Source organism: Lissotriton vulgaris, chromosome 7, assembly GCF_964263255.1.
Source record: "Lissotriton vulgaris chromosome 7, aLisVul1.2, whole genome shotgun sequence".
NCBI lineage: Eukaryota > Metazoa > Chordata > Amphibia > Caudata > Salamandridae > Lissotriton > Lissotriton vulgaris.
Window position 1 is genome coordinate 1,155,160,819 of NC_141695.1, and position 20,399 is coordinate 1,155,181,217.

Genomic DNA, 20,399 nt, shown 5'->3' on the forward strand with positions numbered 1-20,399 from the left:
TTATATTTTTGGGTGCTCCGTAGGTGGCGGCCAACGTCCCTAGGCGCCAAATTAACAGATTCTGTGATGTGTCCCTAATGCCTCATTAGGGACACATCACAGAATCTGTTAATTAGGCGCCCAGGGACGTTGGCCGCCACCTACGGAGCACCCAAAAATATAACTAACTGCTTAAAATAAGTTGTGCACTCATCCCACCTTTCATATATCAAATTGAGTCAGTCCCCGGAAGGAGTAGCACGCGAAAGAATCATGAGTAACTATGAAGAGATAACAAAAAGTACGGAAGCTAGGGCAGAAACTTTTGCCTATAAGGAAACAGAAGCAGATCATATATATGCCTTGATAAGGGAAGAACTATCGCAGGAACCCTCTACCCGGGGTAAGGAACAAAATGTCAAACAACTAATTTACTTGACCAAAAGACAAATAAATCAAAAGCTCCACACGAGTACACTGATAAAATATCACCAAGCCCAGCGCATACCGAGAGGCCTAAGGATTTCCCTAAAACCTTCACTGTGTAAAAACTCCAAACAATTTCAGGATAAGTGGTTCGCTATTCTTAATAAATGTTCACTGGACCTTATTCTATTGATAATAGAGGAACTATCGGGAATATTAGAAGAACTAACAAAAAAAATTGCTGAGGTATCAATGGAACTATCAAAGATGTTAACTGAGGAGGAGTTATCACAAACACTCAAAGAGATAAAAGAACAGATGAAAAAGCATACAAAAGACATTAATGAAAGAAAAATCAGAAAATTTAAAAGGGACACCCTTGACTATAAGTTAGGGGAAGTATACACATGGGCTGACATCTATGCCCAGAAAAGAAGAAATCGACCTTATTCACCTAACACGGATACATCCTCCACCGGAAGCGATACCTCACAGAGACCCCAAAGGCCACAGCCAAGCTCAAAACAACGAGAACAAGTCCAGTCAGAACCAAGAGTGCAAGTAGTGGGAAGGACACAAGACGACACCCAAGCAGAGCAACCCACGACAAGTATCCCAACCACAGTGAATCTTTTTTTAGAACAAGGTCAGGCCCAAAAAGGCGACCCCGGAGAGGACAAAACAAAAGAAAAAGACAAAGAGAAGAAACATCCCAATACGAGAAGTACCACGATTCCGAAAAAGGACAAGGACAAGAAGAAAACACAAACATAAATCAATTGGTTATCAATATCAGCGATTACCAACCAAGTAAATATGAACTCAACTTACTACAGAAAGGCACTTCATTCGTTCTGTCAACCAACACAAATGCATTGGAATTAGAAGTAGGTTTTTTCAAACTTATGCGTAAACTCAGACTTCGTCACTTTTTTGATAACATCCTTCCTCATTCAGACAAAGAAACCGATGAACAACTGTGTGGATTACGGACTACTAGCACCTTCCAGGCACCCGTCAGTCATAAAACTTTGGATTTGTTTGAAAAGATGGTAAAACAGGATTTATCCCAACTGAAGTGTGATAAACGTACTAAAAGAAATATGACACAGAAGGATTTGGATACTCTAAAGAAATTGGCCATGAATACAGACTTCAGGATCACGAAAGCAGATAAGGGAGGTGCCCTAGTAATTATGAACAATTCCATGTATGAAGAGAAAGTCTTAGAACATATCTCAGACACAAACACCTATTTACAACTAAGTGGAAACCCCACAGTGGAATTTTCAAAAACACTAAACAGTATTGTTAACAAAGCTAATGAAATGGGAACCATCAACATAAAAACAAAGAACTTTCTAACGAAACCAAATCCAAAAAGTCCGGTATTTTATATGATACCGAAAATTCACAAAAACTTGACGGATCCACCTCTGCGGTCAATAGTTTCTACTCGAGGAAGTTTACATGAGCCCATCGGCAAACTAATTGACAAACATCTTCAACCTACAGTAAGAACCATGAGAACGTATGTTAAGGACACTACTGATTTCTTACTAAAACTAGAGAAGATCAACATAAACCCAAATGAAACATTAATTATGTGCACAGCAGACGTCCGGTCTCTGTACACATCCATACCACATCACTTAGGAATGGAAGCAATTGAAAGAGCCTTATTGAACACTGATTTGAATCATGATTTACAGGTATTTCTCATGGAACTGATGACATTCACTTTGTATCAAAGTCATTTCAAATATGGAGACCATTGGTTTCAACAACTCACAGGAACAGCCATGGGAAATTCGGCGGCGCCGGTATACGCCAATATATTTATGCAAAACTATGAAGAAACCAATATGTTTTCGAAAGCAATATGGAATGACAATCTCAAATTCATGGTACGCTACATAGATGACATTTTTTTAATGTGGAAATCATCAAAAACCTTGTTGGAAGAAGCCCTATGCCCATTCAATAAGGAAGACAGTCGCATACAACTGACTTGGGACATATCAGAATCCTCGGTTACCTTTTTGGATATGAGAATTACCATCACCAATAAAGGTTTTGAAACAAACATCTATCGGAAAGAAACAGATAGAAATAACTTGTTACATTTCACAAGCTTTCACCAACCTAGCTTAAAACAACATCTACCGTATTCGCAAATGACAAGAGTAAAAAGAATAACATCAGAGAACACAAAGGTTAAAACTACATTGGAGGAAATGGCTACAAGATTTACAAATAGAGGTTACCCCAAAGAGATCATAGACAATGCCATAAAAAAAGTGGATGCCATAAACAGAAAAGATCTTTTGAAACCATCCAAAAAACATGAGGAAGCACGCATAGTAGCGGCATCAAAGTATTCAACACAAAGTCACAATTTCAAAAGAATAATCATAAAACACTGGAAAATGTTAAAATTAGAACCTGATTTTCAACAATATTTTGACCAAGTCCCCATATTTGCTCACACTAGAGATCAGAATTTGGGAGAAATCTTGAAATACCGCAAACCTCAAACCAAAGAATTCAAAGGAACAAAGCCATGCCTTAGTTGTGGAAATTGTAACAGATAAACCACCCAATGAAAGGAAACAAGATCAAAATAAGAGCTAATGCGACATGTAATACCAAGAATGTAATATACGCACTCAAATGCCCGTGCGGAAAATTATACATTGGAAAGACGGAAAGAAGCATTAAAACACGACTTACAGAACATAAGTCGAACATACGTTAGAAGAACACTAAATCTACAGTAGCCACCCATTTCATGGAGGCTCAACATAATATCTCCCAATTGCAATACATTGTTTTGGAAGTAGTAGAAAAAACAGAAGGAAGGGATAATACCAAACACATGTTGCAACGAGAGAACTATTGGATACATAAACTGTGTACTCAAAGTCCGAATGGGCTCAACGAACGGAGCGAACTGTCATGCTATTTATAATCTGGATACATTTGCTGTTGTCTTTCTTGCACTGGAAAGGAGACCTGCGATATGATATGCTATAATGTGTTAATATTTTTCATTTGTTATTATTTTGCTTACTAGCGTTACTCTCCTTGTTTTAACCAATTAGAACTCTCCGAAAATGATGGTCTACTTAGAAGCGGTAGTATAGAGGGGTGTTGCCGATTTTTAAGAAGAGTTTGGTGAAGTATGTTGTCCCACTTCACGGTCACGTGAGCGGAACAACAGCGTATAGATGAAGAGCTTGTTGGTAACCGTGACTACCGTCCGGTATGGAGTTTTAGAGAACATGGAAGAATACCGAATGAAACGCCAAGGCAACTTGATGCAGGTCAGTTTCAATATTGGAAACCGTGACATCCTCATTGGTTTTAGAGTTATGTTGGTAGCTACGGGATTAACTAGAGAGAGTTACTTACGAGCTTTTATGATATTGATATTTTTCAGACTTTCACGGCGTAGTGGAGAACAGTGGCATGTAAGTGAATATGTATACAATGGAGTTGGTGATAAGAGACACGGGCATAAAAAGAGCAATGTGGTGTGTTATACCTGAAGCACATTGGGATGTTAAGTTAAGCACACAAACAACATGACATAGAGAGACCCTGGAATACAATTATAATCATTGTTTATTATTCTTTGTGTTTTTATAGTAATGATTCCCTGATGAAGGGCGACAAGATTTCGCCCGAAATGCATTGGAGTTAAAAGGAATTATGTCACTGATGTGGAATAGATGAGAAAGTAACTTTGAAATATTTACAAGATATGGACAATGAGAATGAATTATAAAGAAATAAAAGAAAAGATGTTTACCATGGAGTAAAAAATGTGTGGAATCCTCTGATTTCAAGGGAGGAAAACAAGGTGTGCACAAGGGGATGTCCTTAATACAGTGATTCCATGTCAGTGACAGGGATGGATATCAGAAAGGACTGATGTGAGCATGCCGCGGTAGCGGATTTGTGGGGCTAGGCAGTCACATCGAGGTAACCGCGGTCCGTGCAGGTAACAGCGTAGGGCCGCTTAAGCAGGGATTTTAAGTAACGATGCCTAGGGAAAACTAAATAAATAATTAATTTTCCTTCTGCATCATGCGTCGAAATACCCCCTTACCTGGCCCCACTGCTGTTACCAGCACGGACCGCGGCTGTATCCGGGGCAGGGTGAGATGGACCAGACACAGAGCAATACAACGCCACCTACTATGACACAAGGGAATTGCTGACGAAAATTCTCTTGACCCGGTGTGGCACCTCGGAGTATTCGGATGCTGAGGATTCTGTGGTAGATGGTAAGTAACTTGTTCACTAATCCTTTAATATACATTTAATTTCATCATTATGAAGTCTTGTATGCAAACGAGTACAGAGTTTGAATCACCAGGCATTGTCCCAACATTTTCTTCCAGTGAGATTGCACTTTCACTGTTCAATGCAGGTGGTGTAGTTAACCCCTTATAAGGCGAAGGTATAGTTTCCCTATACTTGAAAGTCCATTTCAGCCTGTTCTGGTTACTAATGTCACAGTCAGGGGTGCATGCCTTAGAGATAAGGCCACAGATGGTCCAGAGATGCTGTTGTTCTAGAGTCATTTCTAGGTCCTCAACAGGATCTGGCAGCCCCTCAGTATCTGCTGCTTTGTAACTTTGACTTAGGACTCAATTACGAGTTCGGCAGTCCATGAGACAGCTGAACCAGTCGTGGCAGACCGTCGACCGCCATACTGGCGGTCCACCTGCTGTATTACAAGTACGGCAGTTGGACCACCAATGGACCGCTGCTACCACCGGGATCCTTGATCTCACGGCGGTGGTGCAGTGGTCTGAGGCAGCAATATGCTGGCAGTGCTGCTGCAACACTGCTGAGCATATTTCGAGTTGCGCCACCGCAACCCTTTCCATGGCGGTGAGCACTGCTGTGGAAAGCATGGCGAGGAGGCAACTCAGGGGACACATGGTGTGCTCCCCTGTGTTTTTGCCTCACTTTTCCTGCACAGAAAGAAATGTACAACATTGCACATTTCTGTTGGTCCAGGAAGGGGCTGCGGTGCTTCTAGGGCAGTGCCTTTCTAAGGCTCTCCTATGAGCCTTAGAAAGGCACAGTCATGGGACCGCTGCCACAGGACCGCCCACCAGGATTATTCTCGTAATCTGGTGGGTGGTCAGTCTATGCGTTTGGCCGTATCGCGGTGGGGCGCTAGTGTGGCGGCCCACTATGAAACCACCATACTTGTAATTAGGCCTCCAGTTTCTCCTCTTTGTAGTTGTGTATGTCTGTTGGACAGAGAGTTTAAGCAAGCTTCACTCCATGGATATGGACCAGGAGACATTGTCTGAGCTTATTATTTTGACTTCGGTACTTTCACTAGAAAATGGAGCCCAGGGCCTCCTATCGGAGTTTTTCACGTTTCCAGTCTGACAAGACAGTCCACATCCTTCCCTGCCCAGGTGGTCAATCTCAACTCTAGCAGGTAATAGATGAGATTGAGGGTGTTACCTGCTCAGTAAGCAGAGAGCATTGGCAAAATAAAAACTTTCAGAGGCCTGTCTTCTTCAGTGTTTAGATGAACCACTTGCCTATCTGAAACATGGACAAAACAAGAATAAATAGCAGTAGCGAAAGGTACTAGCCCCCACCAACTAAATCTCACAGAACATTCCACTGCAGCAGTCTTACTAGGACATCTTGGAAAAGCAAGAGTTGATGGGAGTTTCTTCATTTGATGCTAAAGGCCTTTCTTCCAAGCTTTGTTGGGGCGGTGGGGTGCTCTGTGAAATGTTGATAGACAACACCGCCAATTGGTACTGTAACAAAGTGGGCTGAATGGTTCCTGGGCCCTTTGCAAAAGACTTAGGCCTATATGTATCAAGCCTTTTGCGATTCGTTAAGGCCGAAATTCGCAGAATTTCGGCCTTAAGGAATTGCAAAGGGACATTTAGCATCTTTTGAGATGTATCAGAAATTAGCAAAATAAGGAATCGCAAAAAATTGCGATTCCTTATTTTGCTTATGCATTTAAGGAATCGCAATTTTGCGATTCCTTAAATGGCATGTATGAAACTTTTTTAAATTGCGAATTTGGGTTAAGGATTCGCAAATTAACACCAATTTGAGGTTCGTGTTAATTTGCGAAATCCTTTTAAAAAACAAAATTTGACTATTTTGAAGGTGGCATGTGACACACATACATGCCCATAGGGCATGTATGTGTGCCATATGCACACACATGTAAGTTTCAGGGGTGCAGCAGGGTGTCCATGAGACACCCCTGCACCCTTGAAATAATTCTCAAATTGCGATTAGCAAATTGCGAATTCGCAATTTGAGAATTACTGCACAATCATTCCTATGGGCCTCCTGGCCCATAGGAATGCATGGGGAATTATTCCTTATTTGCGAATTCGCAAAATGCGAATTCGCAAATAAAGATAAGTAAGGAATCGCAAAAAAAATGCAATTTTTTACATACATTCCATTTTGCGAATTCTAAATAGCGATTCGCAAAAAATCGCTATTTAAGATTCGCAAAAAGGAATCTTGATACATCTAGGCCTTAAAGTCTCTGAAGGTGGCTGGAACAGCACAGCATACTTTTAGTAGCCAACCACCTGTGGTGCCTACATGCCAAAACAGTTGAACTGAGCAGGATATTCTAAAAGTGAGGAATCAAGAGTTAGAAATGGTACTCGACACAAAGAAGATTTCTGAAGACAAGAAACTTGTTAATCTGTTGTATTGTGAGTTTTGCGAATACATGAACACTTGCAAACAACAAAGAGTATTAAGATAAAACCTCGAAGAAGAAAAAACCTGGAAGACAATTGAGCAATGCTTTGTTCTGTTGAGTCATTTAAATGCAGACTAATACCACATGTAGTATCTCAGCAAGAGCCAACAACGTATTTATATTTAACCCCTTCACTGCGGCGGCTATTCTCCCACAGTGCTAAGAGGGCGGGGCGGAAATACGGTGGGCGCATGCTGGTGACGGAACCGCTCCGTCACCAGCGTCGGTTGCGCTGTGCTTATGACGGAGCGGTTCAGTCATGGCCCCGCCCACTCAATAGAACGCTCAGCGGAGGCGCGGAATTCGCGCCGCGCAGGAGCGTCAGGCGGGCCATGACGGAACCGCTCTGTCATCAGCACAGCGCCACCGCAGCTGATGACGGAGCGGTTCCGTCATCAGCAGGGGAGGGGTTAATTTAATTCCCAACGGCCCTGTAAAATAAAAATGTACTTCGGTACATGACCTATGTTTCCAACAGATCGTTGTTTTCTGATTTTTGGGGGATTTACAAATGCCCCAGGGCATATTACTGGAAGTCTATGATAGTTGTAGATTCATAGAAGCATGAACACTAGAGGATATGGGCATTTGCAATATGAACGTTTTTCTTTGTTTCCTTGACATGTAAATGTTTCTCAATATGGAGAAACCCATTCCCTTCCCCCCTTGTCATTTGGAGATGGTCGGACAAGAATTGCAGCACCTCCTACATTTCTGCAGAATAACTTTACAAGTGTTTCCTGTATTGGTATTGTCCATGGTGGGGGGCTATGTGTCTTCCATGCATTTGGCTTGACTACTTTTCTGACACTCAATTTTTGACGGACCTAACCTTAAATTTCCAGCAGCTGAAACTTTGGCTTGCTGGCAGATTTGTTGCCTCTGCGAGGCCTTGTTAGGATCTCAAATTTGCACTGGTCCTCCTTTTGTGACTTGTAGGTGATGCAGTTTTCAAATGAATCCTGCTAGTCACAGGAAGCCAGTGAGGTTGGCCTAGATGGGCCAATTGTTATCTACACGCTTTACTTGAACAACAAATGGGCATTAGGATTGTGAGTGCTCATGAATTAAGCGGGCATTCTTAGGTAAATGCAATTTAATGAACTAAACAGCGACGGTAATATTTCATTGATACACATGTTTTTCAGGATGATATTTTGCTTTCTAGAAAACCATTTAACAGGAGACTATCTTGGTCAAAGAATTAACCTCCGTAGCCAGGTAAAATTGGTTTTCAATCATGATTTTCAGCATGCCAGGGAAAGACACGACCCGTAGCAATTTGACAGGAACTCTGAGGCCTGAAGTTGCTTGGTGTTAAATAATAAATATGTAGTACTTAATACATTTTCTAATTGAACAATATTTATTTCAACTAATTTAAATAATCAAATTAATTTTATTATGATTTCCTATGGGATTTTATTTTAAGTCACTGCCTCTATCTTTTTCTGTGGAAGGGCGTTGTAGGATCAGTGGTTAGCCATAGTGCTGAACATAATACAAAAGTGCAACTTACTCCAAAAGTGTAATTTACATCTGTAAGTACTACAAAATTGCAGTTATTGAACTTTGTAGTAAGCTTTGTAGTACTGGGGGCCTGGCCTGGCCGCCTAAGATGGTGGTCTCAAGCTTAATTGTCTCCATGCTGCCTACCTATAATCATCATTATTCCTCCCTACTAGAGCCACCAAAATGGATTCAAAATCCCTATGTGGACGTGCGGGAATAGCAGCTGTCCTTGTGGCTGGGTTGTGGACCACCATGGGCATTCAGGAACCCATGGCTCAGAGAGTGTGATGCCTGGTGTTGTCACTGAGCTAGAGGTGGTGCAGGGAGGCCCGACCCTGACATGCCTGCTGGTTTGGAGCGTGGGCTTGCCAGCCTGTGCCCTGAGAGTTGGGTCTTGCCCGGGCCCTGAAGCAGACATGCATGAAAAGAAGCCCGGAGTGGCCACGTGTGGCAGTTCTGACAAGACCTGATGGGCTGGACCCCATGCATCTGACTATGGGGCACAGCGCTGCGTAGTGATAGCCACGAGCGATGGTGTGGGCAGGGCCTGGCTGAGCTTGGGTGGCTTCAGTGCCTCGAGCGGAGCAGAGGGAGGCGCGGCACTAGACTTTCGGGGGCTTCGCTTGAGAGAGCCGTGAGCTGCAGAAGCCCCCTCCACTTCCATCCTGTGGACTCCTAAGACCCAGTCACCCATTAATCCCTGGCCCGACCACCCCGGGGGCCTACCAGACTTCTTGTGCCAGCTCGGGGGACCCTGAGGGCTGGCGGGTCTACACGGCCTCAGCTGCTGAGACTTCCAGGGGCCCGCCTCTTCACAGGTTTCCATGCTCTAAGACAGAGTGTCTCATACCAGCAAATAAGTCAACCTGGAGAGGTTCGCCCAGTTCGGCTAAGAAGACTGCAGATGACCACCATGGAAAGGCGACAGACTGGACTCAAGTGGGCCTGACACTGCCATGATACTTGCAGCCATCACCCAATCATATGATGCCATAGATGCCAAAATCAGGGCTGTCGGCACTGATGCATTGCTACTCAGGCAAGACTCATGCAGGGCTGTAGACAGAATTGCAGAGTCTGAGGTTCGTGTCTCAGATGTGAAAGATACCGTGATGGACATGCAGCGAACAATCATGACTTACTTCAACGACCAAGGAGCTCGCCATGCAAAAGGTATATGGGGAGTGGAGGGCCTGTAGAAACAGCTGTGAGGGATCTTCCCCGCAAAAATTACTGGACCAGCGACTGCACTCCCTCCTACCAATGGAGGTCCTCTCTCCCTGCTTTATTTTTGAAAGGGCTCACCAGAATCTGACCCAGAAGCCACCCCCCTCCGGGTGCTCCACTCGACCGGTGACTGCTCGCATAGTAAACTATGTGGACAAAGATGTGATTCTTCATTATGTTCGCGCACATGAGGTAATAATGTTTCAATCCCGTAAAATCATGATTTTTCTGAACCATACTAAATTAATCCAAGAGCAATGAAAATCCTTCCTTGCTGGCAAGAGGAGACTAAGGGCTTTTAACATTCAGTACATGTTATACCCTACCAAACTAATTTACTGTGATAAGGCCATCTTCTATGACATCTGAGAAGAAATCTTCTAGTGGACAGATGATTTGATATAAGTCCACCCATACACACTGCCACATGGGGACACATTTCCTCCCCTCATCGGAGGATGCTGTGGTATCCTCCATAATAATAATAATAGTGTTACTTGGTATACTGCAAAAAGCTACCTCAAACAGAGGCGTCCCGGCGCTTAACGGTAGTCAGAAACAAATAAGGGCATTAGCTGATCTAGCCAAAGAGCCACGTCTTCAGCTGCTTTTGGAACTCGACTTCAGTACCCAGCATGCGTGATGCAGAGGCAAAGCATTCCATAGCATAGCTGTCTTAACTGAGAAAGCCCTGCCTCGCTTCCTGGCCTTGATAAACTGGGGAATGCACAGTAGGAGCTTAGAGTAAGATCTCTGAGTATGGTTCAATTGATATGGGAGCAGTCTCTTTCTGAGGTAACACAGTCCTATGTTGTGGATTGCCAGAAAAGCTAAGGTCAAGGCCTTAAATTCGATGCATTTAGCAACTGGGAACCTATGGAGCCACCTGATGTGAGGGGAGATGTGCTGGCGGAAAGGAACTCTGCGAATAAGCCTTGCAGCCACATTCTGTATCATCTGAAGTCTGTGAATCAGATAACTGGGCAGTCCTTGGAATAAGCCATTAGCATAGTGCAGATGGGATGTTACCACCGCGTGAACCACCGTCCTCCTGCTCTCCTCTGGCAGGAGGTGCAGGAATTTTTTTAATGTTTTTAATTTGCCAAAGAAGGTTGATGATACATGACTTATGTGGGTTTCCAAGGACAGATTTGAATCCCACATGACGCCAAGATTTCTAGCTAACTTCACCGGCCATGGCGGGGTGCCCATCTCATCAGGTCACCAGAGCCCTGAGGATGGGGGGGAGGGCTGGCCAAAGAACATGATCTCTGTCTTGAGTATCGTGCAAGATGTCATGAGAGTTGACATACGTGGAGAGTTGGCGTTGTGCTAATTGTCCAATATTTTTGCTGGTGCTGGTAACAAATAAATATGACAATAGTTCCCAAGCTCCTTGGGGTCAGCATTGGATTTTTTTGAAGAGCCTTGATAAGAGAGCCTGCTTCCAGATATCAGGAAAGATGCCTGTCGCCAAAGATACATTCCAGATATAATTCAATTCTGGATTAATCCATTGAGCAAGTGATCTGAAAATCTTAGGGGGACTAGGGTCAGTGGGAGAGCCCGATTTGCACCTCAAGATTTCAGCCAGAGATTCTTGCAAAGTTATATGGGCAAACTCTGTAAAGGTGCCCTCAGTCTTGCATGTTTTTGAAGCCTGTGGAGCCACTATTGGCTCTTCAGATGTAAAAGAAGAGTATACGATCTGAATCTTCTTCTCAAATAAGTTGGATAGGTTGGCACATAGAGTTACCTAGGGCATGATTTTTCCTTCAGCCACTGAAGGATTAGTGAAGGATCTAAAAATTCTAAAGATTTCTTTACTGGTGTGATCTACACCCTCAATCTGTTTAACAAATGGCTCTTTCCTGGCCATTCTCATTATTTGACGTAGTTTTTTTTAAAGCTCTCTTATACTTCTGCTTCCCTACTGGGTTGTAATCTTTCCTCCATTGCCTTTCTAATATCTTGCCTTCACTTTTTTCCCTCCTGAGATCATCCGAGAACCAGGGGGCTGAAGGGGATTCTCTTTGAGATTTGGGTAATGTTAGTGGTGCTACCTCATCGAGTGAGGCAGAGATTCTAGCATTAAACAGCGCAGAATCCGCATTAGGATTCCCCGAGCATGGTTGGTCCCCATGAAAGATCAACAGGCTCTCACTGTCAGCATTCACTTTCTTCCAATTTCTCCCTACCGTTGGTTGTTTATAGCTCCATCACTGTGGTTTGCCGATACTGAATGAAAAGGGACTAAATGGTGGTCTGACCGCGTCATTCGTTGAGGGTTATCTGCTCTAATAAAGTAAATATTAGAGATTGCACACTATCCAAATACCTTGTCCCCCCCCCCTGGCACAAATATGCGAACCAAGTAGGTGCAAAACAGTTATGTACACACTTTTGGTACTAGACAGAATGGCATATGAACAATGACTCAATAGCATACCTCTGTTAAATGCCCTCAGGTCCTGCACCTCCAAAGGCACCACACTGAATCATGGTCACAAGCATTAGTTTCTGTTGCGTTGGCATGCATTGGGGCACAATGCCAGCAGCGCCTCATTGGAAGGAGGCAAAACAGGTTGAGGATATATAAAAACAAGGAGGAGAAATGGGGGAGAAGATGGGTTTAATAGGAAAGGAGCTGGTCGAGGGAGAGGATTGCAGTGGAGGGTGGGGTTGGGGGAGGGGAGCCTTTCAAAGGCCTGCATATTCTACAGAGGGCACACAAACGTGTGAGGTGGGCTGCTGACTGATCGCACAGGAGGAGGTGCTCTGCAATTCAAAGGCAGGTGACAGAGGAATTTATCACCTCTGCGGCCTGCTAGCCTGTTGCTCACCCTCCCTTTACTGTAAAAATCGCTGTATTTTCACAAAAGTGCTGATTTCCCTTTTTTTTTACAAATCTGGTCTGCTCAGATGTCTGTTGCCTGTTTCACCAATGCGAGAGGGGCTACACCGTTCCTTCTGGGGCTCACACGACTTTATCACACCTCAACTATTTCTTTATTCCTGGGACAGAAATTCATAGAGTACTAGATCCACACATTTTTCCTCCTACCCTCTCCGACCACTTCCCACTAATACTCAACCTATGATTGGGTCACTAAAAATCCCCCTATGGTGATGATTGTCAGCATGGTCCCTCCGCAACACAGAGCTTACCTCACACATAGGAGACGCAATAGACAAGTACTTCACCCACATCTGGGGCCCAGTGAAATCCCCGGGCTCCCTATGGGAAGTCCTACCGGCAACCCTCAGGGAAGGAATTACTAGCTATCTGACTTTGAAAAAACACACAAAATGGCAGACAACCAAGAATTGGAGACAAAGGGCCCAACGTAGGTAATAGTGAAATACCAAATTCTAAATACCGAATTTTACCGATTTGGTATTTAGAAATCGGTATTTCAGATGTAGGTTTTCCTATGGGCTTGGAGGCCCATAGGAATGAATGTGAAGACATTCGGTATTACCGATTCGGTATTACAGAATCGGTAATACCGGGAGGTATTTCAAGGGTGCCAGGGTGTCCAAAGGACACCCTGTTGCACCCCTGAAATGTGCATGTAGGTAGCCATCGCCCACCAATTCGCATAATACTAAGAAGGAGTATATGCTCATAGAGATACCTTACCAGGGGCATTGGTTTTTAGCTTAACAGCTGATTTAGCCCTCCGGGCACTTTCGACTCTGTGAGACAATCATTGGAAGTGGACCTCTGGAGCGGAGAGCTCTCAGCAGCTTTGGGTCACCTCCAGTCTGGTCAAATAACAGGCCCCAATGGATTTCCTGGAAAAAAGGCAGAGTGCTTCCTAATTTTGTAAACTTTAGGGCCGACACTGAAGTGATCCTCAAGCCAGGGAAACCTCCAGATATATGCTCCTCTTATTGCCCCATCTCCCTTCTAAATGCAGAATTCATTATTATGGCCAAGGTGCAGGTTGACTACTTGATCAAAGTTCATTCAGATCAAGCAGGCTTCATGCCCAAATGAGCTACCCGCCTTAGCATTAGGTGACTAAACAATACCCTAGCCCTGGCAGACAAACTAAACTGACCTGCAGCAGTACTGCTAGCGGACATTGAAAAATCATGTGACTCTGTCAGCTGAACCTTATTTATTCACTCCCTTACAACACCTCAACTTTGGTCCCAAACTATTTGCCTATGTTAGGCTCTTGTACACTCAGCTGACCGCTCGTGTTAGGGTGTGCACTGCGATGTCCGAGCCTTTCCCTAGAGAGAGGAGCACACAACAGGTGTACCCACTATCTCCTTGTTGTTCACCGCTGTCATAGAACCCTTGGCAGAATGGTGCCAATCTGATGCACAAATGATGGGGTTCGAGTGGGGACCAGGACTCTCGGATAGAATCACCCTTTATGTGGTTGACACATTGATCTTTTTAAAAGTCCTGGAAACCTTAAGACTGTGGGGTGCTTCAGATCCTCTAAATAATTGAAGACACTTATGGCCTATCAATCAACCTGAATAAATCCTCCATCTTCCCAATCACTACTCACACTCTAAAATTTACAGTGGGCGTTTGATATGCCAGTAGACTCACAAGGTTTTCGATACCTAGGAGTATGCATCACACCTGACACCATGCTTGCTTGGACAATGAACATTCAGCTACTATTAGATAGGTTAGCAGCTGACATTAGAACCTTATGCCCGCTTCCACTTTCTCTCATTGGGAGACCAACCATCTTTAAACTAGTACCTCTCCCTCGCTTTCTGTACCAGCTACAGAACTACCCCCATGCACTAACTAAACCGTCTTTCAAAAAGTTCACTATATACTCTGGAGAGTCATGTGAAACCAGGATGTACACCACATGGCCCGAGGACTGGACATAATCTAAGCCGTCCCCGAGATGTGTAGCTATAGCGACACGATTTTGGCTCATCCAATTCAGTTATGTGAACAAAACTTACCTCACGCAACATAGACTTAGGCAGATAGGTGGTGGCTTAGTACAGCACTTATATGGTGTTGTTAACGTGTTGTATCTTTTATATATCTCAAAAAACACAATAAAATGTGTTATGAAAAAAAAAGTTTGTATGTATTACTGTAAAACTAGAAAACGTAATTCAAAGTGCTGTTTGTGTATGAGACTCTTAAAGCCACATGCATCAACGGTTCCGTTTGCGATTCCTAAATTGCGAAAATTAAGGAATCGCAATTTAGAACTCGCAAACGGCAAAGCATGAAAAAATCACAATTTTTTTTGCGATTCAGTAATTTTCCTTAATTGCGATTCACAATTTGCGAATCGCAATTAAGGAAAACCCTTCCCATTGATTCCTATGGGCCAAGAGGCCCATAGGAATCAATGGGAAGGCATTTACAATTTGCGATTTTCAATTTGCGAATCACAAATTGAAAATGCAATTTCAAGGGGGCAGGCGGGGGTTCAAAGAACCCCTCCCTGCACCCCTGAAATTAAACTTAAGTGCAACTTACACACACACATGTCCCAAGGACTTGTGTGTGTGTAAAATGCAACATTCAAAAATGCATTTTTGTGCAGGTTTGAAGGTTTTCTGTAAATTAGCATGAGGTCCAACCTCATGCTAATTTACCGCTTCCAAATTGATAATTCACAATTTCAAAATGATCATGCATTGCATTTAAGAAATCTGAAATTGCGATTTCTTAAATGCAATCGCAATTTTAGAAATCGCAACATGATTGCGATTCCTAAAATTACGAAACACATGATGCATTCCAATTTTGATAATTGCATTGCCAAACGGCCGAAAATTGCGAATCGCACCGTTTGCAAATGCAATTATCGTTGATGCATGTGCCCAATAGTGTATAGTGCTACAACAGGCAGTGAGATGGGTCTGGTAGTAGAGCGTAAGAGCACATCATGCAATCATCTACGTCTTGATTTTTGTCTTGTAATAAGAGCCTTTTAGTGCTCTCCTGGATGATATTTCCATGTGTTCTGCTCATCCACTACTTATTGAAAAAAAGAAATTATATTACTATGTAACAGAAACATATTATTAATATTTATTTTCAAGTTAAATACATTTTTAACATTTTCCCTATACTTGGCCATAGGAATTCTCCACAGGCGAGTGGAGGTCTCCGTATGTACAGGTAAAATAAAAAAAGTTTAACTCAAAAATAAGAACTACACATATTTTTATGTTACATATTAATGTAAATTGATTCTATACATTTATTTTAAACGTGGAATAAAATGAAAAAAATGATACAGCACTTTTGACTTAATTATGAATTACAACTTTAATGGAAATATATTAAATTCAATTAAATATTTTTTATGAAGTTTAAACAAAAAACAGATTCTCCTCTTAAGACTTTTTTAATTTGCAATAATAATTATAGAAAGTCGTATATTGAAATAATTAAAATTAACGTACTTATTTCAATACAATTTATTGTTCATTTTTTTTCCAATTCAAAATAGATAATGAAAATATTTTGTAATTGAATAATAAATATGTACTATGTATCTTTCTGATTCAAGTCCATTTAGCGCTCCAATAGGATTCAGACCTTAATTGGAGGTAGACCTACCAGGGCCAGACATACCGATTGCAGTCAAAATGTACACCTCAGGTACCAGCCATCATGACTTTCACGGCCCCGACATGGAGAAAACATTGTGGGTCAGACTTACTGGGCCCAATTTTTCATGCTTTCCTAGCTTCCAATCACGATTCTTTTCATATTTTGATCCTGCTTCAAGCAGGGGGATAAATCAGCAGAAACCCATTAGGTCATACCAGTAAAATTTGTAATTGAGTCGGTTGGTATCTCTCCGTGTGGTTTGTAATGGGGCCTCTAGTCCACACTTCCATCTTTGCTGCCACTCTGTTTCTTACCATGGATTTTCCTTAGTTGAATTATTGCAGACTTTTCTAATCAAACGCAGGACAGAAAGTGCTGGATATGCAAAACTGCGGAGTTCTGTCCTATTTCTAAGGTCCCTTGAGCTTTAGGGGAGATTTCCTCGCGTCCTTTATTACATACCACAGCCCAAAGGAAGGCTAAGAAGTGTTGTAGATATGCTAGTACTAGAACCTAACAGAGCTGAAGCTGAGGAGAGGCATTGCAGGGAGGTACCGCTGCAAGAGATTCTTACATTTAGGGCCACAAGGGAGCTGGTTGACCCCACCTGTCTCCTCCTACTCTTATCTCTCGGCTGGTTTGATCATAATATCCTGATTGAACATTTAGGTACAGTAGGGCTGGGCAAACCTGCACTTAACTCATTTAGGTCTTTCCAAATCTGTTTCCAGATAGTGGCACTTTCCTCATACCATTCTGCTGAGCATCCTACCTGTTGTGGTGTTGTTTCACATCGGTCGTCATTTTTTCTTACTATCTGTGTTCATCTTCTATTGTCTTTAGGCTTTAACTCTCTCTGCTGATGACACTCAACTGTTGTTGAGGTTTCACTTTTTGTTTAGTTTGGGAGGCTGCGATGGTGGTTTGTGAAATTTCCAAACTCTAATCCTCAAAGCTAAAAACCTGGGTGCTTGGTTTGTTTAAGGTCGAACTTTGTCATCCTGCTACAGAAAGCCTGATCCTTTTGCTTTTTGCTCCTTTGCATGTGGATGCAAACGTTTCTTCCATTCATATCCCAAGAGGCAATACTGCAGCCATAACTTTTGTTATAATTTGAACACAGCAATGCTATCTACCTTAGGATCCCGGAAGCTTATGAAAGGGAAGTGAACATGATGGCAGAATGTGGCTGTCGCCATGTAGTCTTCAGCAAGTGTGACAGAGTCTGGAGCCAATTTCTCCCTCCTTTGCATCTGATGAAATTGCATATTCAATGTTTATGTTTTGTGCAGCAGGCCTATTGCAGGATTGGCCCATCTTATCTCTGATCTCAAAACCCCCTAAGCTCTAATAAGAGTACATTGTTCTTGGTACATTCTGAATCCACCTCTTTCCAAAAGAGCAGATTACTTAGGTCGGCTTTTTGGGTCTTGTTCCATAAGGGTGGTATTCTTTCCCATTCAGAATCTGGCATATGTCAGACTACTTTCTGTTCCAGAAAGACCTGAAAACACACCTTTTCTGTTAGTAGAATTACTTTATGTTTCTTCCTGTGTGTTTGTTGTCGTCTTAGAGCTATGAAACCTTTTTGATGGTAGTTTGTGCTTTATAATGAAATGAGTATACACGGACATGCTGGGAAGTAAACTTGGGAAGGTGGATCCCAACCCACCCCCTCGGAGGCCAGGTTACATTCTGGCAGACTCTCCCCCTCTTGGGGATGGGGTGCATGGCCATCTCTAAAATGGTGATGCTCCCCAGACTCCTTTACTATTTTGTGAATCTCCCTATCTATTTCGGAAACTAGACGCACTCCTGCGGGAACTGATATGGACCAACCACTGTTGCCGAGTGGCTCTCGCCACCATACAACTCCCTGTGACCAGAGGGGTCTAGGAGCTCTGAACTTTGACACCCACTGCTTGGCAGGCCAAATGCAGTGGCTGACCACGTGGCTGTCAAGGGAGGCACTTGACGAGACCAGCGTAGAACACGAACCGCTTTGTATCATAGACTTATTATTATTAAGGCTCCCGGTTTTCCATTTAAATGGATTTTTACACATAAATGCAGCCCGAAAAATATTTTTCTTCCATCTGTATTTCTAAATAGAAATGGAAAAAAACGACCAAAGCGGAATCAGAGAATTGCTTGGCCATCCGTGCTCCAGCCAAGTGGTTGCCTCGCCACGCCCCTCTTCCTGATTTCGGTGTGTGCCTGCCCACATTAATACCTGTAGGGCAATTCATCGTTGGACATGCGAAGGGAATTCCTCCCTATGAGGGTCTTGTAATGACGTCTGACCTGCCCTTGATATCCCTGTTGTTTCACTGTTTGTTTTTTAAGGAAGCGGGGGACGCTGTAAGTAGCTAATGCAAGACCGGTAGAAATTAGTTTATTGCGGGATAGATTGTGAGGATCAGCAGAATGACAAAGCATTCAAAAACTCTTTCAACCCTTTCTCTTACCTGTGGCTTCAGTTATTTTCTTTTTTTTTAAAGCTGCCTATTCAAAGTGTGCGCAATAATAAGTAATTCGCCGGATGGTCACTGAGTCACTCTGTGAAACAAAAAAAAATCTTTTGAATGTAACCCAAACAGGGCTTAAAGACCAGCAGCATAAACACAGTAGGGAAATTAGGTCAGATTAACATTCTGATCCTTGCAGGCAGGGCCGGACTGGGAACCAAAACCGGCCCTGGCAAAGTGCTCGGCCAGCTCCAAGTGGGGGGATGGGGGAGCTCTTTGCCAGTGCCGGTTTCCGGCCGATTTTATTACACGGCCGATTTTGCAGCTTTGCTGCAAAAACAGCCGTGTAACAAAAACGGCCCCCAGGGGCCCAAAACCGGCCCCCATCCTTGCGGCCCATGGGGGGATTGCCCGGTGCCTGCAATGGCCAGTCCGACCCTGCTTGCAGGCCATAAAGCGAAACTTTCCACCCCAACTTTATGTGGCATGTATAACCACAGCAAGAAAACAACAGCGGAATGTAAACGGGTGCATCTTGACAGAGACAGCCAGGGCATATCTGTAAACTCTTTTCATGTTTAAATGGCGTTTTTTCCACTGTGGCTGCAGTGTGTGGTATTACGCACTAATGCACCGAAAACGTCTTCAACAAACAGAACTTTGTCATCTAAATTCAGTAAAAAGTTCAATGCTACTAGGCAGTAGAAAGTGAAATAAGGCAAATGATACACATCTAAAGCCCAGAGTCTTCAATGCAGAGAATGTGTCTCCCTTCCGGAAAATTAATTTTGCATTAGCGAAGGAATTAGTTGAAAAAATGTGATTCATAAGCTGGCAGCTCATGTGCGTGTTGTTCATTATTTCAGGCTTCAGAACTGGGAGGAAAAAAGAGCCTGGCAGGACTAATGCAGGGCCTTTGATTTCTGAACAATGCAACTTTATTCGCACACCCGGCAGGTGATTTATTCTCAAGGCTGCCCTATCCACATGGGAGATCGTGGTGAAAGGCGGAGATGGGACAAGGGGTTTGGCATGACTCTTTAAGATCCTTGGTGATCAGAAAAAAGAGCTCGCTGCCTCAGAGGAGGTCGTTTGCTCCAGGGCCGGACTGGCCATACCGGGCACCGGGCAATCCCCCGGTGCGCCGCACGGGTGGGGGCCGGTTTTGGGCCCCTGGGGGCCGTTTTGTTACAGGGCCGATTTTGCAGCATAGCTGCAAAATCGGCCCTGTACCAAAACCGGCCGAAAACCGGCCCCGGCAAAGAGCTCGGCGGCACCTCCAACCCCCCCCAGTGGGGAGGGGGGGGGGGGGGGCGGCCGAGCACTTTGCCAGGGCCGGTTGTGGTTCCCAGTCCGGCCCTGGTTTGCTCTCTCAGGTGTGGACAGCAACGTGCACCACAGAGCATGCTGTAAGAGGAGCTTGGAACTGCAA